This window comes from Macrotis lagotis, chromosome 7 (assembly GCF_037893015.1).
Source record: "Macrotis lagotis isolate mMagLag1 chromosome 7, bilby.v1.9.chrom.fasta, whole genome shotgun sequence".
In the NCBI taxonomy this organism is placed as follows: domain Eukaryota; kingdom Metazoa; phylum Chordata; class Mammalia; order Peramelemorphia; family Peramelidae; genus Macrotis; species Macrotis lagotis.
Genome location: NC_133664.1, coordinates 73,658,139 through 73,681,723, shown reverse-complemented (window position 1 = coordinate 73,681,723; position 23,585 = coordinate 73,658,139). Strand labels below are relative to the sequence as shown.

The 23,585-nt window shown below is 36.5% G+C and overlaps 1 protein-coding gene across 4 annotated transcripts in view; it reads left to right on the top strand.

Annotated features, from left to right (window-relative positions):
• CUL2 (cullin 2) overlaps positions 1 to 23,585 on the top strand; it is a 190,413-nt gene that overhangs the window by 76,378 nt on the left and 90,450 nt on the right. The window contains exon 1 of one of the 4 annotated variants that reach the window (XM_074193163.1): positions 10,208 to 10,482. The exons of the other annotated variants lie outside the window; for them this stretch is intronic. The gene's annotated coding sequence lies outside the window, so the exon portion shown is untranslated. Of the gene's footprint in view, positions 1 to 10,207; positions 10,483 to 23,585 lie in introns of those variants that run through there. 4 annotated transcript variants of the gene reach the window in all.

Sequence of the window (23,585 nt, the reverse complement as noted above, 5' to 3'; positions counted from 1 at the left end):
CAGAATGGAGCGTTGACTAGAATTGTGGAATAAGGTATGGATTTTCAGAACCTATGAGAGCTTTTATTTGTTTTGCTAGACTTTATTCATTATGACAGAGCTCTGTTTGGGAAATGATAACCATTTAAGAAATGGAAAAAGTATAAATAAAATATTTTTAAAAGAAAAATATGCTTATGTCAAAGTGACATGAAATTTTCTTATTTTGACTAGTGTTACCATTTAAAAAACATTTCTAGAAAAAGCCAGCACAGAAATTTTAATACCCTTTATATTAGGAAGTGTGTTACTTTCCTTTAGAGGGTAAAACCCCTTGAGGTCAGGAACTGGCTCTCCTTTTGTATTTGCAATGTACAATCTACAATGTACAATATTTAATAAATACTTATTTTTTTCATTCTCATTCTCTGGGACCTAAATTATAAGCACAATTACAACGCACTTTTTACCTGAACTATTACTGAGTTATTTTATTTTGTTTATATTCGTTGTTATCTTGCATATGCATACTTAAAAAAACTTCATTGGATCTGTTTTTGTATATATGGATGTTAGGGGACAAATATCAACCCATCCATCTATGCCTTCTACTCCTATGTTTCTTATGTACATTCTACATATCTTCTTTTTTTTGGTGAGGCAATTGGGGCTTAGTGACCTGCTGAAGGTCAGTTCAGTTATCTAGTAAGTATCAAGTGTCTAAAGCTGAATTTGAACTCAGGTCCTCCTGACTTTAGGGCTGGCGCTGTATCCATTGAGCCACCTAGTTGCTCTCTCACATATCTTCTATAGTGCTTTAGCTACCCACCGAACTAAAGACCTTTTAAAGATATATTTTAGCATTTTTACACACTAGTTTAGAAACAAGCGTTTTCTATAAGCAGACCACATCTTTCCAGTTACACTCTTGGCTGAAAAGTTTAGCAAATACAGAGTACTGTTGTCTTTGTTTATGGAAGAAAGCATTGTAAAGGGTGGGTGTAAGCCTGAGTTAAAGTAATATGATTCTCTCTAAAAGCTAGTAAGAACTCTCTCTTGATTGTTCAGTAGGTGTAAGCCCATTGAGGTGCCACAGTTTATTGAAAATTTATTGAGCTTTGTTGAGAGTTGTTGCCCTCTGGGACCTTTGTAAAACCTTTGAGCTAGTTGGAATCTGCTTGTGGAGAGGAGTGTTCCAGCTGTAGTCCTGAGAAGGAATCACTTGGGGGGAGGAGGGGAAAGTGGGTTAATTCCTTTCTCCCTCCTATGTGTCCTTTGTTTGGAGGATGACCTTGTGATATTTAAAGGGTCTGAAGAATTTTGGATTTACCATCAGTATCCTTGTTAAGGTCTGTGGAATAGCTGGTGGGAATAGCTGCATCATGAGCCAAAGAAAATGGACATTGATTCAAGGACCTACAAAGAGCCCAGCAGAAAAACTACCTCATACCTAAGGGGATTATCCTGAGGCCTAGCAAAAGAATTCCAGGAGTTGTGTCACCCCTTTGTCACATGTGTTTTTTAAACTTTTTTCTTGGCCTCTAGGTAGTGGTGGGAGAGTATGTCATTATTTGTGAAGAGTTTATATGTACCAGCTGATGTTTGTCCTCCATTCTTGAAAAAGACCATAATGTCAGGGAGGTGATGCCATGACAAGCATGTGAAGTGGATTTGAGTGAGAGGGCCTCACTTTCTTCTTCAGAGTCATTTGGATCCAGTAGCCAGATATGAATCAGGAGGACTGGAGATGGTTCTGGATGGGAGGCAATCAGGGTTAAGTGACTTGCCCTAGGTCACCCAACTAAGTAAGTGACAAGTATGTGAGGCTGGATTTGAACTCCCATTCTTCTGACTCCAAGGCCAGGGTAAAGTGCTGGACCTGAAGTTAGGAAGACTCAAATCTCTGAGTTCAAATATGGGCTCAGACACTTCTAGTGTGACCTTGAGCAAGTCACTCAATCCTTTTTGCCTACGTTTCCTTTTCTATAAAATGAGGTGAATACGGAAATGGCAAATCACTGCAGTATCTTTGTGAAGAAAACCCTAGATGGGGTTACCAAGAGTTGGACAGGACTGAACTGACTCTGCAGCAACAAAACCTAATGAAATCTGACTAACTGATTTAACTAATAATCATTAGTAGGAAACCTTGTGAGCTAGAGATTTAGAAAGCCCATCCTCCCCAAGGCTAACCCTAGAACTTTGAAGAGTGGTAAAAAAAATACCCTGAAGATCCAATTCCTCCTAATGAGTTGGGGTGGGAGACCCTAGAGCTCTGGGCCCAGTTTTCCACAAACTCCTGTCACTGGGTTCCTCCTAGTGGCTCTCTCTTCCAAACTTTTGAAACTCAAAGTCACAGCCTAGTTCCTTAGGAATCCAGTACTTCTTCACTTATCACAGGAAGAATTGACTCTAATTACACCCAGGCCATTTGCTTGTGACTTCATGGTGATTTGGGTGCGGAGAATAGGACCCTGGACTGTCTGTTTGGAAGCTTTCAAAGAATCTTGGCTTCCATAGTTGAACATAACCTCCTGGAAAACTGATCTCAGTTGAGTTGTTGGAGTCTTGCATTCCCAGTTCCAGTTCAGATGCCAATTTGAAAAGCCTTTCATCCCATGGCAAGTTGACCCCAGTCATGGCAAACCAGCCCCTGCTCTGAATTTCACATGAAAGAGAGCATCACACCTCCCACCCTGTGCATGCTCAGAAACCTGGGCTTTCACTGGTCATTTTCTTCCATCTAAATTAGACAGGAGGCAAACAGATGAGGAGATTTGCCCTGAGGACTTAATAGGAACTTGGACCAATAGTAAGAATGGATAGAGACTGGACAAAGTCCCATTAGCCTCTGGGCTTGGGTTCCACTTCTGAAAAATTCTACTTTCCCACAGGTTAAGTTTATTACTAGATAGCTCCTCATCATGGAGACTGCTTTAATTTTGAAGTTCCACTTGCCTGGGCTCCTCTCCCCTCTGCCTGGAGAAAGAAGCTCATCAAAGCCTGCCTTTAAGGAATACTCAGAATTAGTGTCTCAGCTGCTCCTTTACTTGATTGTGACTCCCTCCATTCACTGCTCTAGGGCTGGGTGGGATGGGATTTGGAGTCCTTACTCTTCTGTTTGTCTTCCCTCTTTAGACTGCAAACTCCTCCAGGGCAAGGACTTTCTTTTTTTTTTTTTAAATTTGTACCCTAAATTGTGCTTGGCATTATGTAGCATTTAATGTTTATTGACTATGAATGAAGGCATTTTCTAAATGCTTGGCATGCCCAGAGACCCCATTGTTAGAAATAGAGCCCCCCCCCCACTCCCTCTGCAAGTTTGGGAAGTTTCCTGCCTCTGCCTTGCTGTTAATATGAATAAAGTAAGTCTAGAGTAAAAGTTGTTCCTCAGAGTATCCACACCTTTACATAAGCAGGAGCAGATTTATATACTGTTAGTTCAGCTTTACTCCTCCCATCAGAGTCAGGATTGGTCCAGGCTCCTTTAGGTTATGTTCCCCACCCTGATCATGCTTATACATACCCCATGTTATTATAATGAACCTTGGATGGAGAAGTTAATATGTATGAAACTAATCAAGCATGCATATTAGCAAAAAGCCAGTGGTTGATTCTTGAAAACTTAGCCAGTCTAGGCTGGACTAGGCCTGTGTTCCCTTCAAGAGGAGCTTCAAGATTTCTATTAGCCTTTTGATTCTGCCCTTCCTCTGCTTCATCCTGTTCCCATATTCCTACGTGTATTGTGTACTATATGGATCTCTTCAAACACTATTTTTATAGTGTTTTGTTCAAATACAGCTTCTGGAAACCTAACCATCAGCATCTTCTCCTATCAGTAAGGGTTGTGATGGTGTAAAACCATGGGAAATCTTAAGGGCGTGTTTACTTGATTAGAGTTTTCAGTTCAAGAAGTGAAAAGGTAAGTTGACTATACTCAGAAACCTTGGAAATCTCTTCATCTCTAAATTTATAGTGCTATAAAAGAGCTTGATCTGGTTTGGGGACTGCTATAGGTCCGGTGAGGCCTCACTAGCCCAGATAGTTGGTAGGACTTTCAAAGTTCAAGGGATAGAGGCTCTCTCAATTTGAGATCTGTGAACTTGTTTTTTAAAAAAGTGTATTTTAATAGTGTTTCAATATGATTGTTTTCCTTTGTAATCCTATGTATTTTATGCATTTTAAAACATTCTGAGAAGAAATCCTATAGGCTTCATCACATTGTCAAAGTGGTTTGTGACTCAAAAAAGGGAATCTGTACTCCCAGGGCATAGGTCCCTGGAGTTCTGGTGGGAGAAGGAAGCAGATCTGGTGGCAAGTCAGAAAATGGAGAATAACGAGCAGTTCTGAGAATGTTAAAAATTAGCAAAACTATAAAATCTGTCTTTTGAAAAAGGTAAAGTTGTATACAATGTAACAACTAATGCTAAGGTTTCCAAAGCCCCATAAATACATTATCTTATTTGAGATAGCAGCTCAGCGAATGCAAGGCAATTAACAGACAAATTACCAGTTTTCAAGCTATTTATGTACTTTCTCATCAGTTATAATGAATGAATGAAAAGAAAGAGCATCTGTCAAGTGTTTACTAGGTACCAAACCCTGGGCTCCCAATGAGGATAGAAATACAACTAGATCTTGATTGGTACTGAAAACAAACTTTTTTTTTTTTTTTAGATTTTTGCAAAGCAAATAGGGTTAAGTGGCTTGCCCAAGGCCACACAGCTAGGTAATTATTAAGTGTTGTGAGACCAGATTTGAACCCAGGTACTCTTGACTCCAGGGCCGGTGCTTTATCCACTGTGCCACCTAGCTGCCCCTGAAAACAAACTTCTTGAAGGAGTTGCATATATTTGAATTTGCACTGCATATTTTCATTGGGTTTCATAATTACAACTTTAAAGAGTATAAATTAAAATACATGTGACCACTTTGTGGCATTCATTTACACTTATCTTTATATTAGTTGTATACTAGTTTTAAAAGCAAAAACAGCCTCTGCCCTCAAGGATCTTCTCTTCTAATGACAGGGACAATATATGTAGGGGAATGGTGATAACCATTTCATCTGGATGGGTAAGTGGAGCTTCTGGGTTAGATTGAGGTGTCATTTCCAGAAGCAGTGAAACAAAGCATTGATTTGATCATGATTCTAGAATTGAAAGGGTGAAAGAGTGCTAGTCAGGGCAGCTCTTGCAAAGATGGCCAAGGGTCAGGGGTGAAGTGCGGCCTGGCTGAGGATAGTCTGGAAGGTGTCATAGTGGAGCCCAGGGACAGGCGTTCCAGAGATTAAAGGGTTAAAATATATTAGGAAACTTAAGTTTCAGAGTTTTTAAAAGACTTCTGGTTCAGAGAGGTATTAAGTATTGGAGACATTAATTGAACCACTTTAGTCACCATGATATGCTTATGTCATTAAATTTCTTATGTTATTTGGCATTTAGGGACTTAATAAATGCTGAATTTAAATTTAACAGAAAAAAAAAACCAGATTTTTTCTGATTTTTTTTTTCATTCCTATAGAGAAGCACAAACCAGCAAGTTTCAATGAACATTCAATAAACATATACTATATTTAATGTGAGATGTGGGCATTTAGAGAGTCTACTCTGGGTATTTACATGGACTGTTTGTGCCCAACCTGTAACAGAGCTTCCTGAGCTCACATTGTTCTGATCAGCTATAATCAGACACATTGCAACTTGACTCTAATATAATGATGTCATTTTGGTCCTCTTTGAAAAGAAAGGACAGCCACCAGTCAACCAAGAAGGTTTAAGGGACTATATGAGGCACTGTGGATACAAACAAGAAAACAACTTTAATTTAGATCTTCAAGGAACTTAGAGTCAGTTTGAGGAGAGTGTCAGATATAGTATACAAAATAACTGATATGTAGAATGTGATCAGGGGTCAAGGCTAGATCCATACCTTGTAAAGAGATTTGAAGAGGGAAACATTCTTTGAATATAGAAGATGGGGAAAACTCTGGAGGAGTTAGTGCCTGAACTGACACTTAAAAGAATTTTTAGTAGGTAGAGATGCTCTAGAAATGGATTCTACTCTTGGGGGAAAAACCTGCCTAGATGTCAAACTATAACTCATGCAGTAAGTACAGAAAGCTAACTTGGAATCACATAGTGAAGAGTTTTAAATGTCAGGATAGTTCACAGTTATTTTTCAAATTGTGTTCTCTTGTGACCCCATTTGGGGTTTTCTTAGCAAAGATACTGGAGCAGTTTTGTCTTTTTGTTTTTGCAAGGCAGTGGGATTAAGTGACTTGCCCAAGGTCACACAGGAATTATTAAATGTCTGAGGTCACTTTTGAACTGAGGTCCTCCTGACTCCAGGGTCAGTGTTCTGTGCATTGTGCTACCTAAATGCCCCAGTTTTGCCATTTTTAAAGATGAGGAAACTGAGGCAAACGAGGTCAAGTTCCCAGGATCACAGAGCTAGTCAAATCTGAATTTGACTCAGGGAGAGATAGTTTTCCTGACCCCAGGTCTAGTACTCAATCTACTGTATCACCTAGCTGTCCAGTCAAAGCAGATTATATTTTACATTTTAGATCATGTGGAATCATTTAAGGTTTTGAGCAAGGAAATGACATGGTCAGACCTGTGAGATTTTTTTTTTAGCAGTTTTATAAACATTGAAATTGGAAAGGACAAAGACTAAAAGGCAAAGAAATCAGGATATTAATTGAATCTGAGTTGGAAGGGATTTTGTAGGGTCTTCCAGTTCAAACCATCCCTAAATGGGGAATCCTTCTTCTGCATGGTTTCTGGAAATTTCTACTAGGTCATAATGCACTACTTTTTTTTTATTTTGAGCTTTGTAAAACTTTCCACTCTTTCATATTTTCTTCAAGCACCTTGTGGCATTTCTTCCTAATTCTTATTACATTTGATGTTGATTACTTCTCTTAGATTGTAAGATCTTTAAAGATAGTGGTTGTTCTTTATCTTCAGTAACTAACAGAATACCTTAGACTCATTCAGAAATTTAAGACAACTTTATGTCCTGTCAAATCTTTTCAATGCTAACTATCCCTGGTTTACTTTAACTGAATATGACATGCTTTTCTTTCCCCCTCAGCAAAACTCAATTCATCAATGTTAATTCCATTTTGTCATGCTTTGGCTTCTCTGGGTCTGTAAAATGTTCATTGAATTAAATAAAGTTCAGATCTGAAATGTCTAGGAAAGAGTATAGGAGTCATTCTAACCACTAAGCAAGCCTCTCAGGTCCTACCTAAAATTACATTAGCTTTTTTCACTCCTGCATTACACTACTGACTTATGTTAAACTTGCCATCCACCAAAAGCTACCGATTTTTTTCATAATCTCTCTTGTGTTTTTAAACTCAAATATAGGAGTCTATATTTATTTAAAAGTCAGGTTGAGGTGAAATCAGATGAGTTGGGAGGAGAAGGCATATTTGAGAGAGGAAAGGAAAGATGGATAAGACAAGATGTCTGTCTTTGTTCTTTTTTTTTCTTTTTTTTGTTTTTTTTGCAAGGCAATGGGGTTAAGTGGCTTGTCCAAGGCCACACAGATAGGTAATTATTAAGTGTCTGAGGCTGGATTTGAACTCAGGTACTCCTGACTCCAGGGCCGGTGCTCTATCCACTGCGCTACCTAGCTGTCCTAGTTATCCTGCATTCTTGAAGACCATGACATCAGGGAGATGATGCCAATACAAACCAAGTGTAATGGATTTGAGTGAGGGGATTTTTGTGCTAGGTAATCAGCCTCTTTCTCCTCCAGTCAGTGACCAGCTGTGAATTGGATAAGTGGACATGGCCCTGGATATGAAGCAGTCAGAGGAAAGTTACTTGCCCAAAGCCACACAGCTAGTATGTGTCAAATGTCTAAGACTAGATTCGAATTACTGTGTGGAGAGTGATTCAATGTAGAAAGGGAAGGAAAAGGAAGAATGAAAAGTGAAGCTTGGTTGCCTGGGGATGGTGGTCCTATCAGCAGGACCACCCAACATGACAGACCCTCATCACAGAGGGTGCTGCCCTCTGTGAGCAAGGTAGAATTGAAGTAACTCGAAGAAATCATAGGATTCATAATTTTGGAGAATCAACCTCAGGTGTTCCCATGGACTTATTTGTGCCTGAGCTGTGGAAGAGCATTCTGAGCTTGCATTGGTCTTATCAACTACAGTGGAACACTCTGTAACTTGTCTCTAACATAGTGATGTGATGTTGTTTTGGTTTTCTTTGATAAGGAAGGATGAGAACCAGCCAACCAGCCAGTATTATTGTGAGCAGATCTAGAGAAAGACATCCCCTACCCACCTCCCCTGGCATACTGCGTAGACCTTTAGGAGAGAATTTTATAAGAAGTTTTATTTTTACATTACACATGTATACAGGTTATTCTCACTTAATTAAAGCTCTCTTGCAACAAAGTGAAACAGTTGAGTTAAACTAGTAATAAAGTGGCCTTATCTGAAAGTTCATGCAGCATTTTGTTCTATAGTATCTCTACCTCTTTAGTTTTATTAAATTGGCAAAAATCTATTTTCTTTCTTGTCTCATTAGGTAAAAAAGGAAAAGAACACATTTCTTCTAAAATGTAACTTGTTAAGCAAAATTTGTTTTATGTCCTTAATGATTGTACAAAAACATTTGTATATATGTGTATATACATAATTCTATCATGTTTCTCCTAATGGATAACATGTTTCATCAATAGATCTCTGAAATTGTGATTAACTACTTCAGCTTCTAAAGTTTTTGGGCTTTTTTTTTTAGTATTATTAAATTCTTCTGGATCTAACTATTTCATTCTTTGTAAGTTTATAAGTCCCCTCAAATTATTTATTTTATAACATAAAGTATCCCAAAAGTCTTAGTGAAGTTCTTAGCTTTATATTAAGAATTTCGGAACATCTTCTTCAGTCTTTCTTCAATTGTTGGATATTCTCTTAGTTTCCAGTTTTTTGCCACCATAAAAAGGATTGCTATAAATATTTTTGTTCACAAAGGACCTTTTCCTCTTTATTATCTTTTGGCTATATGCCTAACAGTGGTATAACTGGGTAAAAGGGCAGGTTCTGTTTTGTAAATTTTTTTTGTCTAAAATTCTAATTCCAAAATGTTTTTTTTTTCTGTACACAGGTCCACACCAAAACATCATTGTGCCTACTTTCCCACAGCCCTGAAAATATTTATCATTTTCCTTTCTTGTCATTTTGCCATTTTGATGTGTATGAGGTGGAATCTCAGAATTGCTTTAATTTTCATTTTTCTAATTGATTAGGAACATTTTAAATAGGCTATAAATAGATTTAATAGGCTATAAATTTCCTTTGAAAATTCCTTAGCTCATTTATCAATTGATGAATGGATCTTTTTCTAATATATTTGAGGTTATATGTTCCTTATATTTTTATTTATCATTTCATTATATTTTGCAAATAAGACCTTTATTAGAGAAACTTGCTGCAAAGATTTTTGTAGTTATTTCCTCTTTAGTCTTAGCTTCACTTGTTTCTGTAAAAAATCTTTTCAATTTTATGTAATCAATACTGTCCATTTTATGTTATCAATACTATCCATTTTATCTTATATGATTTTCTGTTTCTTTTTTGTTCATTATTTTCTCTCCATAGATCCGATAGGTAATTTTTCCCATATTTCTCCAATTTGTTTATGATACGGCCTTTTCTGTCTAGACCATGTACCCCTGTTAAAGCTTATTTTTATACAAGGTGTGAGACATTGATCTAAATCCAATTTTTCATACTGCTATCTAATATTTGTAACAATTTTTGTCAAAATATTAAGTCTTTTATTCCAATGGCTAGGGGTTGCTTCTGTATGTTGTGTACCTAATCTGTTCCACTGATCAATCTGTTTTTTAACCAGTCTTGAATTGTTTTAGCAATGATTCCTTATAATTTGAGCCCTGGCACTGCTCGGCCCCCTTCATTACCATTTCTTTAATTTATTTCTCTTGAGGTTCTTGACCTTTTTAAAAATAGGAGAATTTTATTATTTTTTTTTTCTAGGACTATAAAGTAATATTTTGGTAGTTTAATGTAGCCCTGAATACGTAAAGTAGTATTGTTACATTTATTATATTGGATCTTTTTACCCATAAGCAATTATGTTTTTCCAGTTATTTAGATCTGACTTTATTAATGTAAATAGTGATTTGTTGATGCTTTTGTATAGTTCTCATGTGTTTCTTAGAAAGTAGAATCCCAAGTATTTTATATTTTCTGTAGTAATTTACAGTGGAATCTATTTTTTCTTGCTAGGTTTTCTTGGAATTATATAAAAATTCTGATGATTTTGTGGATTTAATTACCTTGCAAGTTTGATAATGTTATTGTTTCAATTTTTTCATTGACTCTTTAGGATGACAGTGCTAGAAATGCTTGCTATATAATAAAAGAAAAATAAATTAAGCAAATAACTTTTTCAGATGATGGTGTATACTTGTGAAGGTTTTATGGATATGGACAATAGTTTAACAATTGAGGTAAGCATGGATGGGTTGGTTTGCACTATTAAATACTTGAGTGGAACGCCTGCATGGAGGAGATGCATAAAATATCTAAATATTGAGAAATTGTGATGCTGAGATGGGAAGGGACAAGATTTTTTAAAATTTAATTTTAAAGGAACAAAACTTTCCTTGCTGCATCTCCCCCCCCCCCCTTTTTTTAAGTTTTTGCAAGGCAGTGGGGTTAAGTGGCTTGCCTAAGACCACACAGATAATTTAGTGTCTGAGGGCAGATTTGAACTCAGGTACTCCTGACTCCAGGGCCACTGCTCTATCCACTGTGCCACCTAACTGCCCCCATCCTCCCCTTTTAAAAAACAAACAAAAACCCACTAGCAACAAAGACAACAGCAGACCCAAAACAAAACAATGTTTTGCTTCTCTAATTGATCAAGTCTCCAAAAGTAGTCTCATTTTGTACCTCTCTTTGAGGAGTTGGTAATACTTTTCATCTTTGGTTCTGGGAACTCCAGTTGGTTTGTTTTATTGATCAAAGTTCTTAAGTGTTTTTTTTTTTTAGATTTTTGCAAGGCAATGGGGTTAAGTGGCTTGCCCAAGGCCACATGACTAGGTAATTATTAAGTGTCTGAAGTCTTATTTGAACCCAGGTACTCCTGACTCCAAGGCTGGTGCTCTATCCACTGCACCACCTAGCCACCCTTAAGTCTTTCAAAGTTGTTTTTCTTTATAGTGTTATTATACAGCTTGTTCTCCTAGCTCTTCTCTCTTCACTCTGTATTAGTTCATACAAGTCTTCCCAGGTTTCTCTAAAATCTATCTATTTTATCATTTCTCATATCACAGTAGTATTCTCTCACTATCATAAACTGTAATTTGTTCAGCCATTCCCTAATTGGAAAATATCTGTTGCCATATATTTGCCATTTGAAAAAGAACTGCTACAAATATTTTTGTACATATGCAGTCTTTTCCCTCTTTCCGGGGGGGGGGGGGGGACTATTTTTCTTTGAAATTTAGTAGTGAAATAGAGATACAGAACCTAGAGATATAATGGATCTTAAAGGTTCTTCTAGCCAAATCCCCTCATTTATTGATGAAGGAATATCTTGAAAGAGACAGCAGGGTCAAGAGAAGTTTTTTGAGGCTATAAGGGGGCTTGAGTATGTCTGAAAGCAAAAGGGACAGAATTATCAAAGAGGGAAAAGAGAAGATTAGAAGGATTGGGATGAATAGTAGAACATAATCTTATAAGAAAAAGAAGAGGCCTTAATGTTAGTGATAAGCCTTGGCAAGAGCAAACACCACTTTTTCCTTTGAATTGGGAAGATAGAAAAGATAATGAAGAAACAGATAATTCTTTTATGAATGAATAGAAATGAGGGAGTTCAGGTCAGGTGGACACAGGATTGATGTGATTATAACCTATTGTTGATTTTAGGAATGCTAAGTTGCCCTCCAAAAGTGAATTTGAATTCTAATCTTCAAATGTTGAATAAATGATTCATTTAAAGTAAAAATATTTCTTGAATGGCAGATCTTTTTGTTTTATTATTAAATTGTAGATTATACTCAAATGGATGGGTAATCTTATTGATTTGAGAATTCCTTTCCATGAAGGAGATAACATTCTGTCCATGCTCCATCTTGCATTACTCTTATGTCTTAAAAACATGTCAAAAGGATTCACCACCACATTCTCGAGGCCTTCTTCATTTTATCCTGATGTTAGGGTACCATTGGACCATTTTTAATATCTATTTGTCATTCCTGATTCATGTCATATGACCAATGTATCTTTTCCTAGAGTATGCTTTCTTTTTTTATAGCTATTCAGATTTCCTTGTTGGTTATGTTATAGCTTATTTACACTACCATGTATATCCTCTTTGCTCTCATTGTGATAACAATTTTTAGTTTTTCCAAGATAGTTGTATTCCATGTCTCACTGTCATATAAATGCTAATGAAATCTTGGATTTGAAAAGGTAGACTTTTACTTTCTAAAGAAATTGGGGTCAGTAAAGCAGTCTTGAAATTTCCTGAAGGCAGTTAAACCAACTTTCTTCTTCCTTTTCAACTCTGGGGACAACTCATTATCCATTAATACTCTATCCCAGATAATAAAATTAATACTTCTGTAGGATGTTTAAGTCCTTTCAATTAAAATGAATAATCATTAAAAGTTTTTACTATTAAAGTAATATAGAAATCAATTAAAATCTAGATTGTTTTGGGTTTTATTTTTAAAATTGAGGAGTTGTCTTTATAAATTTATAAAATAAATCTACAAAAAAAATCATTTGTTTCTTTGCATCATAACTGCATTAACTGCTTGTTTTGTGAATTAGCTTTCTATAAATAGAATGTCAAAATATAGAGCACTACCATTCCAATTTAAAATCAATCTTTGGAACTGGATAACATTTTATCTTTTACTTCTTAATTTACTAACCTTAAGATGATCATCTAGAGTTTTAACATTTTAATATTGCATTAAGGGGCAGCTAGGTGGCACAGTGGATAGAGCACCGGCCCTGGAGTCAGGAGGACCTGAGTTCAAATCCAGCCTCAGATGTTTAATTGCCTAGCTGTGTGACCTTGGGCAAGTCACATAATCCCATTGCTTTAAATAAATAAATTTAGAAATATTATTGCATTAACAACATACATGTACTTCTACGAAAGTGATTGTCATGCTGAAGAAATTGTTCAGTTTCAGAAGAATAGGAATAAGGAGGCAGATTATGACTGTTTTTTGTCTTTGTGGATGATGTGATGTTTACATCAAAAATCACTTGGAAGAGATCTGGGCTTGTCTGTACACACTAAAAAAGACAGCTTGTTCTAGGAATGCATCCTTTCATTTCCATAGAAATGATAATTGATTTCATGGTTGAATTTCCTATGGAAGAAAAGAGAATCATGATTGGTACCTGGGTTATCCTATCCTCTAAGAGAAGTAGAAGGAAAAAAGATTGATTACATTGATCAACAGTGTCAAAAGCTAACATTTGCAAACCATTTGTAAATAATTTTACTCCAGAAAAGGTTTCTTTCATTGAAGAATATAAAATGGTTTTGTTTTCTTTTTAATTCAGAAAATTTTTTTATTCATTGAATTCAGTGTTTTTAAAAATCTTTGGAGATTTTTTTCTCCATTTAAACTGGGGAAGGGATTAAGAAGGATTGGATTTCTCTCTTTTTTTAAAAAATTATTGATTAATTTATTTTTGAATTTTACAGTCTTTCCCCTAATCTTGCTTCTCTCATCCCCCCCACCCCCACCCCAGGCAGTCTGTTAGTCTTTACATTGTTTCCATGCTATATATTGATCTAAGTTGAATGTGTTGAGAGAGATATCCTTAAGGAAAAATAAAATAAAATTATAAAAGATAGCAAAATTGCATAATAAGATAATGCTTATAAAATTTTTTTTGTGAATTGCTTGATGAATTTAGAGTTTCTAATTATTATTTTTTTTGAAATGTTCAACAATATCAAGTGGCAACTGGAGTTATGGATAAAAATTGAGCACTATTGTGCTTCTTACCTCAGATTTAATCTTTTTTTTTTTTAAGGTTTTTTTTTTTTGTTTTTTGCTTTTGTTTTGCAAGGCAAATGGGTTTAAGTGGCTTGCCCAAGGCCACACAGCTAGGTAATTATTTAGTGTCTGAGGCCCCATTTGAACTCAGGTACTTCTGATTCCAGGACCAGTGCTCTATCTACTGTGCAGATTTAATCATTTTTGTTAGAAAACAGCCAAACTTAAGATATAGGCATCTAAAAAGGAATTTAAATGATTATTTTTACCATCACACAAAGTAATAATTAAAAAAGTTATATGAGTTATCTAGTAGAGTGAATATTACTTTTCGATTTGACTGTTAATTAAAATATAAATGCAAGTAATTCATCTCTTTACAGTTTGCCACTTAGTCAGTGGGAGACAATACTTGAGTGACATGCTTGATTATGTAAGCTGAGTATTTTCACTTTTTCACCATTTTATAGCTTATTTTCCCAGTCATTAAACACACTTTGAAATTTGACCCAATAAGACAACTGTTTACTGTAGGAACTGACAACAGATGCTTCTCAACTTTAGATAGATTTTTTAAAAACTTTTAATTTATTTTTGAATTTTACAATTTTCCTCCTAATCTCACTTCCTTCCCCCTACCCCCCCCCCCAGAGAAGGAAGTCTGTTAGTTTTTACATTGTTTCCATGCTATACATTGATCTAAGTTGAATGTGTTGAGAAATCATACATAAACCACAGTTTGCTAAGCCATTCCCCAATTGAAGGATATTCACTTAATTTCCAGTTCTTTGCCACCAAAACAGGTCTGCTATGAATATTTTTGTACAAGTGATGTTTTTACCCTTTTTCATAATCTCTTCAGAGTATAGACCCAGTAGTGGTATTGCTGAATCAAAGGGTATGCACATTTTTGTTACCCTTTGGGTAACAAGGTGGTACCTCAGAGATGCTTTAATTTGCATTTCTCTAATGGGCAATTATTTAGAGCAATAGAAAAATAATAATTTTTACTTTTATTTTTTAATACTATTTTACTTTATTTTTCAATTACATGCAAAGATAGTTTTCAACATTCTTTTTTATAAGCTTTTGAGTTCCACATTTTCCTCTTTCCTTCTTTCTCTTCCTCCCTGCAATATCAAGTCACCTGATTATTTAATTTTATTTTTACTCAGATTGTCTTGAATTGGGTTTTTAGTTCTGGTTAAAAGTGTAGGAGTTTAGTCAAATGAACGTTTTTACCAGTGAAGAGTATGTGATATTCATGCTTATTGAAAAGAATGCTTTATCAATCATTAAAGATTTTTTAAAAATTGTTACTTTATTGTGACTAGAATGATAAGAGAAATGTGTATTGGTTGGAATACTGCTTTTATGCCCACCTCCCCCACTTTGTTTTTTTCTGGGTGGTACATGACAGTAGCATATCCTAGTAGTTAAAGAGGCTGGCAGTTTGTGGCAGATGAGTCATTTTAGCCTCTTTGTGAACCCATTTGAAGTTCTTTTGACAGAGATATTGAAGTGATTTGCCATTTTCTTCTCCAGCTTATTGTTTAGATGGGAAAGCAGCAACAAACAGGATAAAGTGACTTGCCCAGGTTGACACTGCTAGTAGTGTCTGAGGCCAGAACTCAGGAAGATTGGTATCTTCCTGACTCTAGGCTAGTGTTCTATTTCCCTGGGCCATCTAGTGTCCAAGAGTCTGTCTAGGAAAGAGGAATTACCTGGATTCAAGTCCTATTTCTGACGCTTATTGGCTCTGTGAGCCTGGGGAAAGTCCCTCTGACTCATCGCTCCTAGGAAGCTCATTTTGGTTGAAGTTTTTTTACTTGGAATTCCCAGTGTCAGTGATTATCGCTTCTAAACCAAAAGCAAAAGAAAAAAAAACTTGAAACCATAGGCTGCTTAATTATTGCTTTTTTAATTTTCTATAATTTTTCCCCTAATCTTGCTTCCTTCCCCCCCACCCCCCCACCAAAGGCAATCTGCTAGTCCCCACATTATTTTCATAATATACATTGATCCAAGTTGAATGTGATGAGAGAGAAATCATATCCTTAAGGAAGAAAAATAAAGTATTGTGCCTGATTGTTGCATTAATGGAATGAGCAAGTCCATCAAGGTTGGTCATCACCCCCATGCTGCTGCTAGGGTGCACAATGTACCTCTGGTTCTGCTCATCTCGCTCAGCATCAGTCCATGCAAATCTTTCCAGGCCTCCCTGAATTCCCATCCCTCCTGACTTCTAATAGAACAATAGTGTTCCATGGCATACATACACCACATTTTGTTAAGTCATGCCCCAATTGAAGGACATTTATTTAATTTCCAATTCTTTGCCACCATAAGCAGCACTGCTATGAATATTTTTGTACAAGTTGATATTTTTATTTATTCATTATTAAATTTTTTTTTTTTTAGGTTTTTGCGAGGTAAATGGGTTTAAGTGGCTTGCCCAAGGCCACATAGCTAGGTAATTTATTAAGTGTCTGAGGCTGGATTTGAACTGAGGTCTCCTGACTCCAGGGCTGGTGCTCTATCCACTGTGTCACCTAGCTGCCCCCTAAAATATTCTTGTTTAAGAGTAAACATAATACTCCCTCTCCCCCCCAAAAATATAGACCCTCATGAGAAATAAAGGAAAGAGAAAAAAATGTGTTTCAGTCTGTGTTCTGATACCATCAGAACCAAGAGCTCTATCTTGGGTGGGACAAGTCCATCATAAAAGTTACTTCCATATTTTTCCATTGTTGCTGTTGCTGATTGTAATTCCCTCTATCCAGTCCTCTGCTTCACCATATATTATATTTTCACTTTCCTTTCACTCTGTCCCTTTTCTAAAATGTGCTGTAGAGTAGCTGAGTGGCACAGTGGACTGATAACACAGGGCCCCGGACAGGCCACCCAATCCCAGCTCCTTGCAAAAGAAAATGTGTTATATCTGACTATTCTTTCCTGTGATCTACCCTCTCATCTATCATTGACACCCCTCTCCTTCCCCCTTTCCCCCTTCTCTCCTTTTTACTCTAGATGTCTATACCCTATTGAGTGTACATGCTGTTTCCTTTCTAAGCCATTTCAGATGAGAGTGAAGGTTCTCTCATTCCCCCTCTTCTTCCCTCCTTCCATATCATTGAAAAAACTCATTTTTTTTTTTTTAGGTTTTTGCAAGGCAATGGGGTTAAGTGGCTTGCCCAAGCCCACACAGCTAGGTAATTATTAAGTGTCTGAGGCTGGATTTGAACTCAGTTCCTCCTGACTCCAGGGCCGGTGCTCTATCTACTGTGTAACCTAGCCGCCCAACAAAAGCTCATTGTCAAAAAAAAAATCTTTTATATGAAATACCTTAGCCTATTCTACCTCTCTTTTCTCTTACTCCCAGTGCATTTCCCTTTTAGCCATTGACTCCATTGTTACAATATTTTATATCTTTAAATTCAGCTCTGTCCTGTGCTTTATCTATAAAAGCTCCTTCTACCCGCTCTATTAAATGAGAAGTTTCATATGAGTATTATCAGTATCATTTTTCCATGCAGGAATACATGCAGTTCATCATCATTAAGTCCCTCATATTTTACCCTTCTCCTCTGCTCTCTATGCTTCACCTGAGTCCTGTATTTGAAGATCAAACCTTCTGCTCAGCTCTGGTTGTTTCAACAGGAACATTTGAAATTCATTGAAAGTCCATCTTTCCCCTGGAAGAGGATGTTCCGTTTTGCTGGGTAGTTGATTCTTGGTGGCATTCTAAGCTCTTTTGTCTTCCGGAATATTATATTTCCAAGCTCTGTGAGCCTTTAATGTGGTTTTTGCTAAGTCCTGTGTAATCCTGATTGCAGCACCACAATATTTGAATTGTGTCCTTCTAGCTGCTTATAATATTTTCTCTTTGACTTGGGAGTTCTGGAAGACACTATAATATTCCTGGGGGTTGTTTCTTTTGGATCTCTTCCAGGGGGAGATCGGTGGATTCTCTCAATTTCTATTTTGTCCTCTGCTTCTAGGATATCAGGGCAGTTTTCCTGTAGGATTCCTTTAAAAATGAGTTCAAGTCTCCTTTTCCTGATCATGACTTTCAGGTATCCCAATAATTTTAAATTATTTTTCTGAATCTGTTTTCCCAGATCAGTTTTTTTTAAGATTTTATTTATTTTGAGTTTTACAATTTTTCCCTTAATCTTGCTCCCCCCCCCACAAAAGGCAGTCTGTTAGTCTTTACATTGTTTCCATAGTGTACATGGATCTAAGTAGAATGTGATGAGAGAGAAATCATATCCTTAAGGAGGAAAAATAAAGTATAAGAGAAAGCAAAATTACACAATAAGATAGTGGTTTTTTTAAATTTCTAAATTAAAGGTAATAATAGTCTTTGCTCTTTGTTTAAACTCCATAATTCTTTCTCTGGATACAACCCTAAATTGTCCCTGATTGTTGCACTGATGGAATGAGCAAGTCCATCAAGGTTGATCATCACCCCCATGCCACCATCAGGGTGTACAACGTTTCTCTGATTCTGCTCATCTCGCTCAGCATCAGTTCATGCAAATCCTTCCATGTTTCCTTAAATTCCCATCTCTCCTGGTTTCTAATAGAACAGTAGTGTTCCATGGTATACATATACCACAGTTTGTTAAGCCATTCCCACTAGTAGAGTTTTACAGTCTATGTCTTCCTGTAGCTCTTTCAATTTCTCCTGTAAGATTTTGGATGCTATACCATTAGGTGCATACATATTTAGTATTGAAATCACTTTATTGTCTATGGTACTTTTTAGGACAATCTAGAGTCCTTCCTTATCTCTTTTAACACTATATATTTGTTTGGGTTTTTTTGTAAGGCAAATGGGGTTAAGTGGCTTGCCCAAGGCCACACGGCTAGGTAATTACCAAGTGTCTGAGGCCAGATTTGAACCCAGGTACTCCTGACTCCAGGGCTGGTGCTCTATTCACTGCGCCACCTAGCTGCCCCAATGCTATTTATTTTTGCAGCAGCTTTGAGATAAGGATTGCAACCCCAGCTTTTTTCGGTTCAGCTAAAGCAAAATATATTTTGCTCCAACCTTTTACTTTTATTCTATATGTATCTCTCTGCTTCAAATGAGTTTCTTGTAAGTAGCATATTGTAGGATTCTGATTTTTAATACACTCTGCTACACTCTTATGCTAAGGGAGAGTTCATCCCATTCACATTCATATTTATAATTACTAACTCTTTATTGCCCTCCATGGTATCTTCCCTCTGTATTTTTCCCCCTTTTTCCCCTTTATCCATATTCCCTAGTATTTTGTTTCTGAATACTTCAGTGTGTTTGCCCTCATATCAACCTCCTCCCCTTTTCCCTTTTCCTCTTCCTCCTTCCCTTCCTGCTGTTAGTTCCCCCTTTTCTCCCCTTCCCATCCCCCCTCCCCTTTTAATACTTGAAAGGTAAGATAAGTTTCTTAACTTATGTTAACTTTAAGCGAAGTCTGATGAGATGAAGATTCTTCAGGTGGGTTTCACCCCCCTCCACTTCCCCTCTATTACAGTGGGTCTTTTGTACCTCTTGATGTAATGAGATTTACTCCATTCAATCTCCTCCATCCTCCCATCTCCTTATTGTCCCCTCTTTTAAGGTGGTATTGTTTTTATTTTATTTTTTAAATAGTTGATGTAGATTTATTATGCTTTAATTGATGTAAAAAAAGCAGGGGGTAGTAATCATAATATCAGACAAAGTGAAAGCTAAAAATAGATTTAATTAAAAGAGATAAGATAAACAAGGAAACTACATTATAATAAAAGATTCCATAGATGGTGAAACAATACCAGTATTAAACCTATATGGATCAAATGTAATTGCATGTAAATTTTTAAAGGAAAACTTAAATGAATTACAGGTTGAAACAGATAGCAATACTATGAGAGGGAGACTTTAAACTTTCACTCACAGAATTAGATTAATTTATCCAAAAAATAAAGAAATCAAGGCGGTGAATAAGATCTTAAATAAACTAGATAGGATTGCTATCTGCAGAGAACTGAATGGACATAAAAAAAGAATACACTTTTCCTCAGGGGATTCTCTTTTATCTGATAGTTCTGGAATTTGGCCACAACATTTCTTGGTGTTTTTATTTTAGGATCTCTTTCCAAAGGGGATCAGTGTATTTTTTCAATAACTATTTTTGCCCTCTGGTTCCATGATATCAGGGCAGTTTTCCATCACTGAATCTTGTAATATTAAGTCCAGGCTCTTTTTCCTCTTCAGTGTTTTCAGGAAGTCCTATAATTCTCAGGTTGTCCCTTATTGATCCCTTCTTGGGTCAGTGGTTTTGCTAATGAGGTGTTTTACATTTTCCTTTATTTTTTCGATGTTTTGGTTTTGTTTAACAGAATCTTGTTGTCTCATGAAGTCATTAGTTTCCACAGATTCCATTCTTTTTTTTTTAGAGAAGAATTTCCTTCATTTATCTTTTGCAACTTCTTTTCCAATTGGTCAATTCTATTTTTGAAGTAGTTTTGCATTTGCCCAATTGATGGTTTGAGTTATTTTTTTTCTGCATTTGCCCAATTGAGGATTTGAATTATTTTCTTTTGTATTTTTCCACTTGTATTTTCCAATGTTTTGTTTTCTTGTTGCAATGTCTAGAGTTTCTTTTCCCAACTTTTCCAATTGATTTTTAAATTCCTTCCTGATTTCTTCAAGGAAGTCTTTCTGGGCTGGAGATCAGTCCATATTCTCAGCAGTGCTAGATCTCTCTGGGTTAGAATCTATTTCTTCTAAGTATTTCTCTCCCCCTCTTTGTTGGTTTTTCTTCATTTTTCTAGATTATTGTGTTGGGAGGACTGGTTCTCAGAGGTTTGCTTTTTTTTTTTTTTTTTTGCTTGGCAGTGGGGGTTAAGTGGCTTGCCCAAGGCCACACAGCTAGGTAATTATTAAGTGTCTGAGGCCAGATTTGAACTCAGGTACTCCTGACTCCAAGGTGGGTGCTCTATCCACTGCACCACTGCCCCTCAGAGGTTTGTTTTTGAAGATCCTAGAGACTTTGTTCACTTGGTTTAGTAATTCCAAGGGTGGACTAGTCGGGGTCACTGGTTGCTTTATCTGGATTGATTGAAGCCCTCTTCCAATCCTGGAGGGAGGGAGGAGGCAATAGGGTGTGAGTTGACCTTGAACAATGGGCTGGAAGCCAATCTCCCTTTTGAGCTGAGTGGACTCCTTAGTTGACAACCTGTGCTTGAGGGGTTGGGATGAGGGGCCAGCTACCATTTGTTCCTGGAAGAATGCTCCAAAAGTATGGAGTTCAGGTCCTGCACTGAACTGGATTTCCAGGCTGTAGACCTCCTTTCCTCTGACTAAAAAGTTGGTCCTCAACCTGTCTCTCACCATAGTCTCTGAGACTAATGCCTCTCTCCAAGGTCTCTGAGGCTGATGCTGGTCCTCTGGCTTACCCCACCCTTGCTGTCCCTGCACTGATTCTCTGGTCTTCTCTCTCAGTTCATCCACAAGTCCCCTGAGACAGACCTTGTTAGTAGGTGTTCTCCTAGCTTCTTTTTTCTGGGTTTTGTTGATCGAGTTTCTATTTAGAGATTTTTTTCATGTTTTTTTTTGAGGAGACACAGGGAGCACTTAACACACTGCCTGTCTTCTCTCCACCATCTTGGCCTGAGATTTTTCTTGGGGATAGGGCGTGCTCCAACCCCCCCCCCCCCCCAGTTGTTTTTTCAATGAGATGTTTTACATTTTCTTCTAATTTTTCATTCTTTTGGTGTTGAAGTATTTTTTCTTACTTCTCATAAAGTCATCAGCTTCCTCCATTCTATATCTGAAGGATTTGTTTTCTTCAGATAGCTTTCTTATCTCCTTTTCCATCTGGCCAATTGTGCTTTTTAAAGCATTCTTCTCAATAACTTTTTGGACTGTTTTAGCCATTTGACTTATGCTGGTTTTTAACATGTTATTTTCTTCAGCATTTTTTTGGATCTCCTTGTCTAAGCTGCTGACTTCTTTTACATATTTTTCCTGCATCTCATTTCTTTTCCCAATTTTTCTTCTATCTTCCTTACTTGATTTTTTTTTTTTTTGTTTTTGCAAGGCAAATGGGGTTAAGTGGCTTGCCCAAGGCCACACAGCTAGGTAATTAGTAAGTGTCTGAGACCGTATTTGAACCCAGGTACTCCTGACTCCAGGGCCCGTGCTTTATCCACTACGCCACCTAGCCGCCCCCTTACTTGATTTTCAAAATCATTTTTGAGCTCTGTCATAGCCTGAGCCCAACTTCTGTTTTTTTTTTTTTTTTTGGAGTCTTTAGATGCAGGAGCTTGTACTTCCTCATCTTCATATCGAGTATTTTGATCCTTCTTGGGATCATAGACAAAGAATTTCTCAATGGTGTTCCTCTTTTTTCTCTGTTTACTTATTTCTCCAGCCTGTGCCTAGTTTTGGGGTGCTTCCTGAGCTTTTGAGTATTATTGGGACACCTGCTTTGGGTTGTTTTTTTTGGGACATCCCACTGGGACGTTTATTCCTCCAAGGTCTTAGGCTCTCTTGCCTGTGCTTTAATATGTCATGCTGTTTAGTTATTGTTTTTTAATCTAGCACAATTTCTTTTTGGATAATTGAAATGAAAAATATTGTTAAGGCATAAAGTTACTATTCTCTCATAACATTTAAGCACTTCTTTTTTTTTTTAGTTTTTATTTATTTAATTTATAGAGTAAAACAAGCATTTCTGTACCGGTACAACAAAAAAGTTTCTTATGAAACTTCAAAGCTACCATGTATAAGTCTTTTCTAATATTCTTTTCAAATATACTACAAAATTATCTTGTAAATTTCTTTTCCCTTCCCCCCTCCTGCCCTAGATATGATTGATTGAACAGGTTTAGTGTGCTTGTGAGGGAATGCTACTATGTTGTGGAAAGTGGTGGGCTTGCGGGGCATGGAGAGACTTCTATGGAATGGTGAAGGATGAAGTGAACAAAGGCAAGAGAATATTGTATGCAGAAACGGCAATATTGTTTTAAGAGGGACTTTGAATAAATTATTTTATCTGTTATAAATACCGCAATTACCTGTAAAGTATATATGAAGAAAGACTCTCTATGCAGAGAAAGAAATGATAGAAATATTTACAGAATAATTTTACATATATATATATATGCCTATGAACTTTTTTTTTTGGAGAGGAAATAAATTTGTTTTCCCCTTTGATATAATTTGTCCTCTGTTGAGCTTTGTGTTTTCTGGAACCTCCCTTAAAATTTTAAAAAATTGTAGATAACAACGAATTTGATAAAATTGGTATGTAAAATATCACTTTCAAAACTGATTATCATTGCCACAGGGAATTCCTATTGAGAAAATTTCTTTAACCAATATATTATACTCTTCATAGTAAATATTTGTACCGAAAGCATAACATTATAAAGGCTCATATTTAAGGAGTGTGAACTTTATGAACTTTATATAGGAAATTCCTTGACCTGAAAATACTTACCAGAAGATAAGTCATTTGAATTGAAGGTGTGAAGTTTAAAATGAAGCTTAAATGACAAGGTGTCCTGAAGGCTAAAAAAATTCATTTAGAAGGATTTGCACA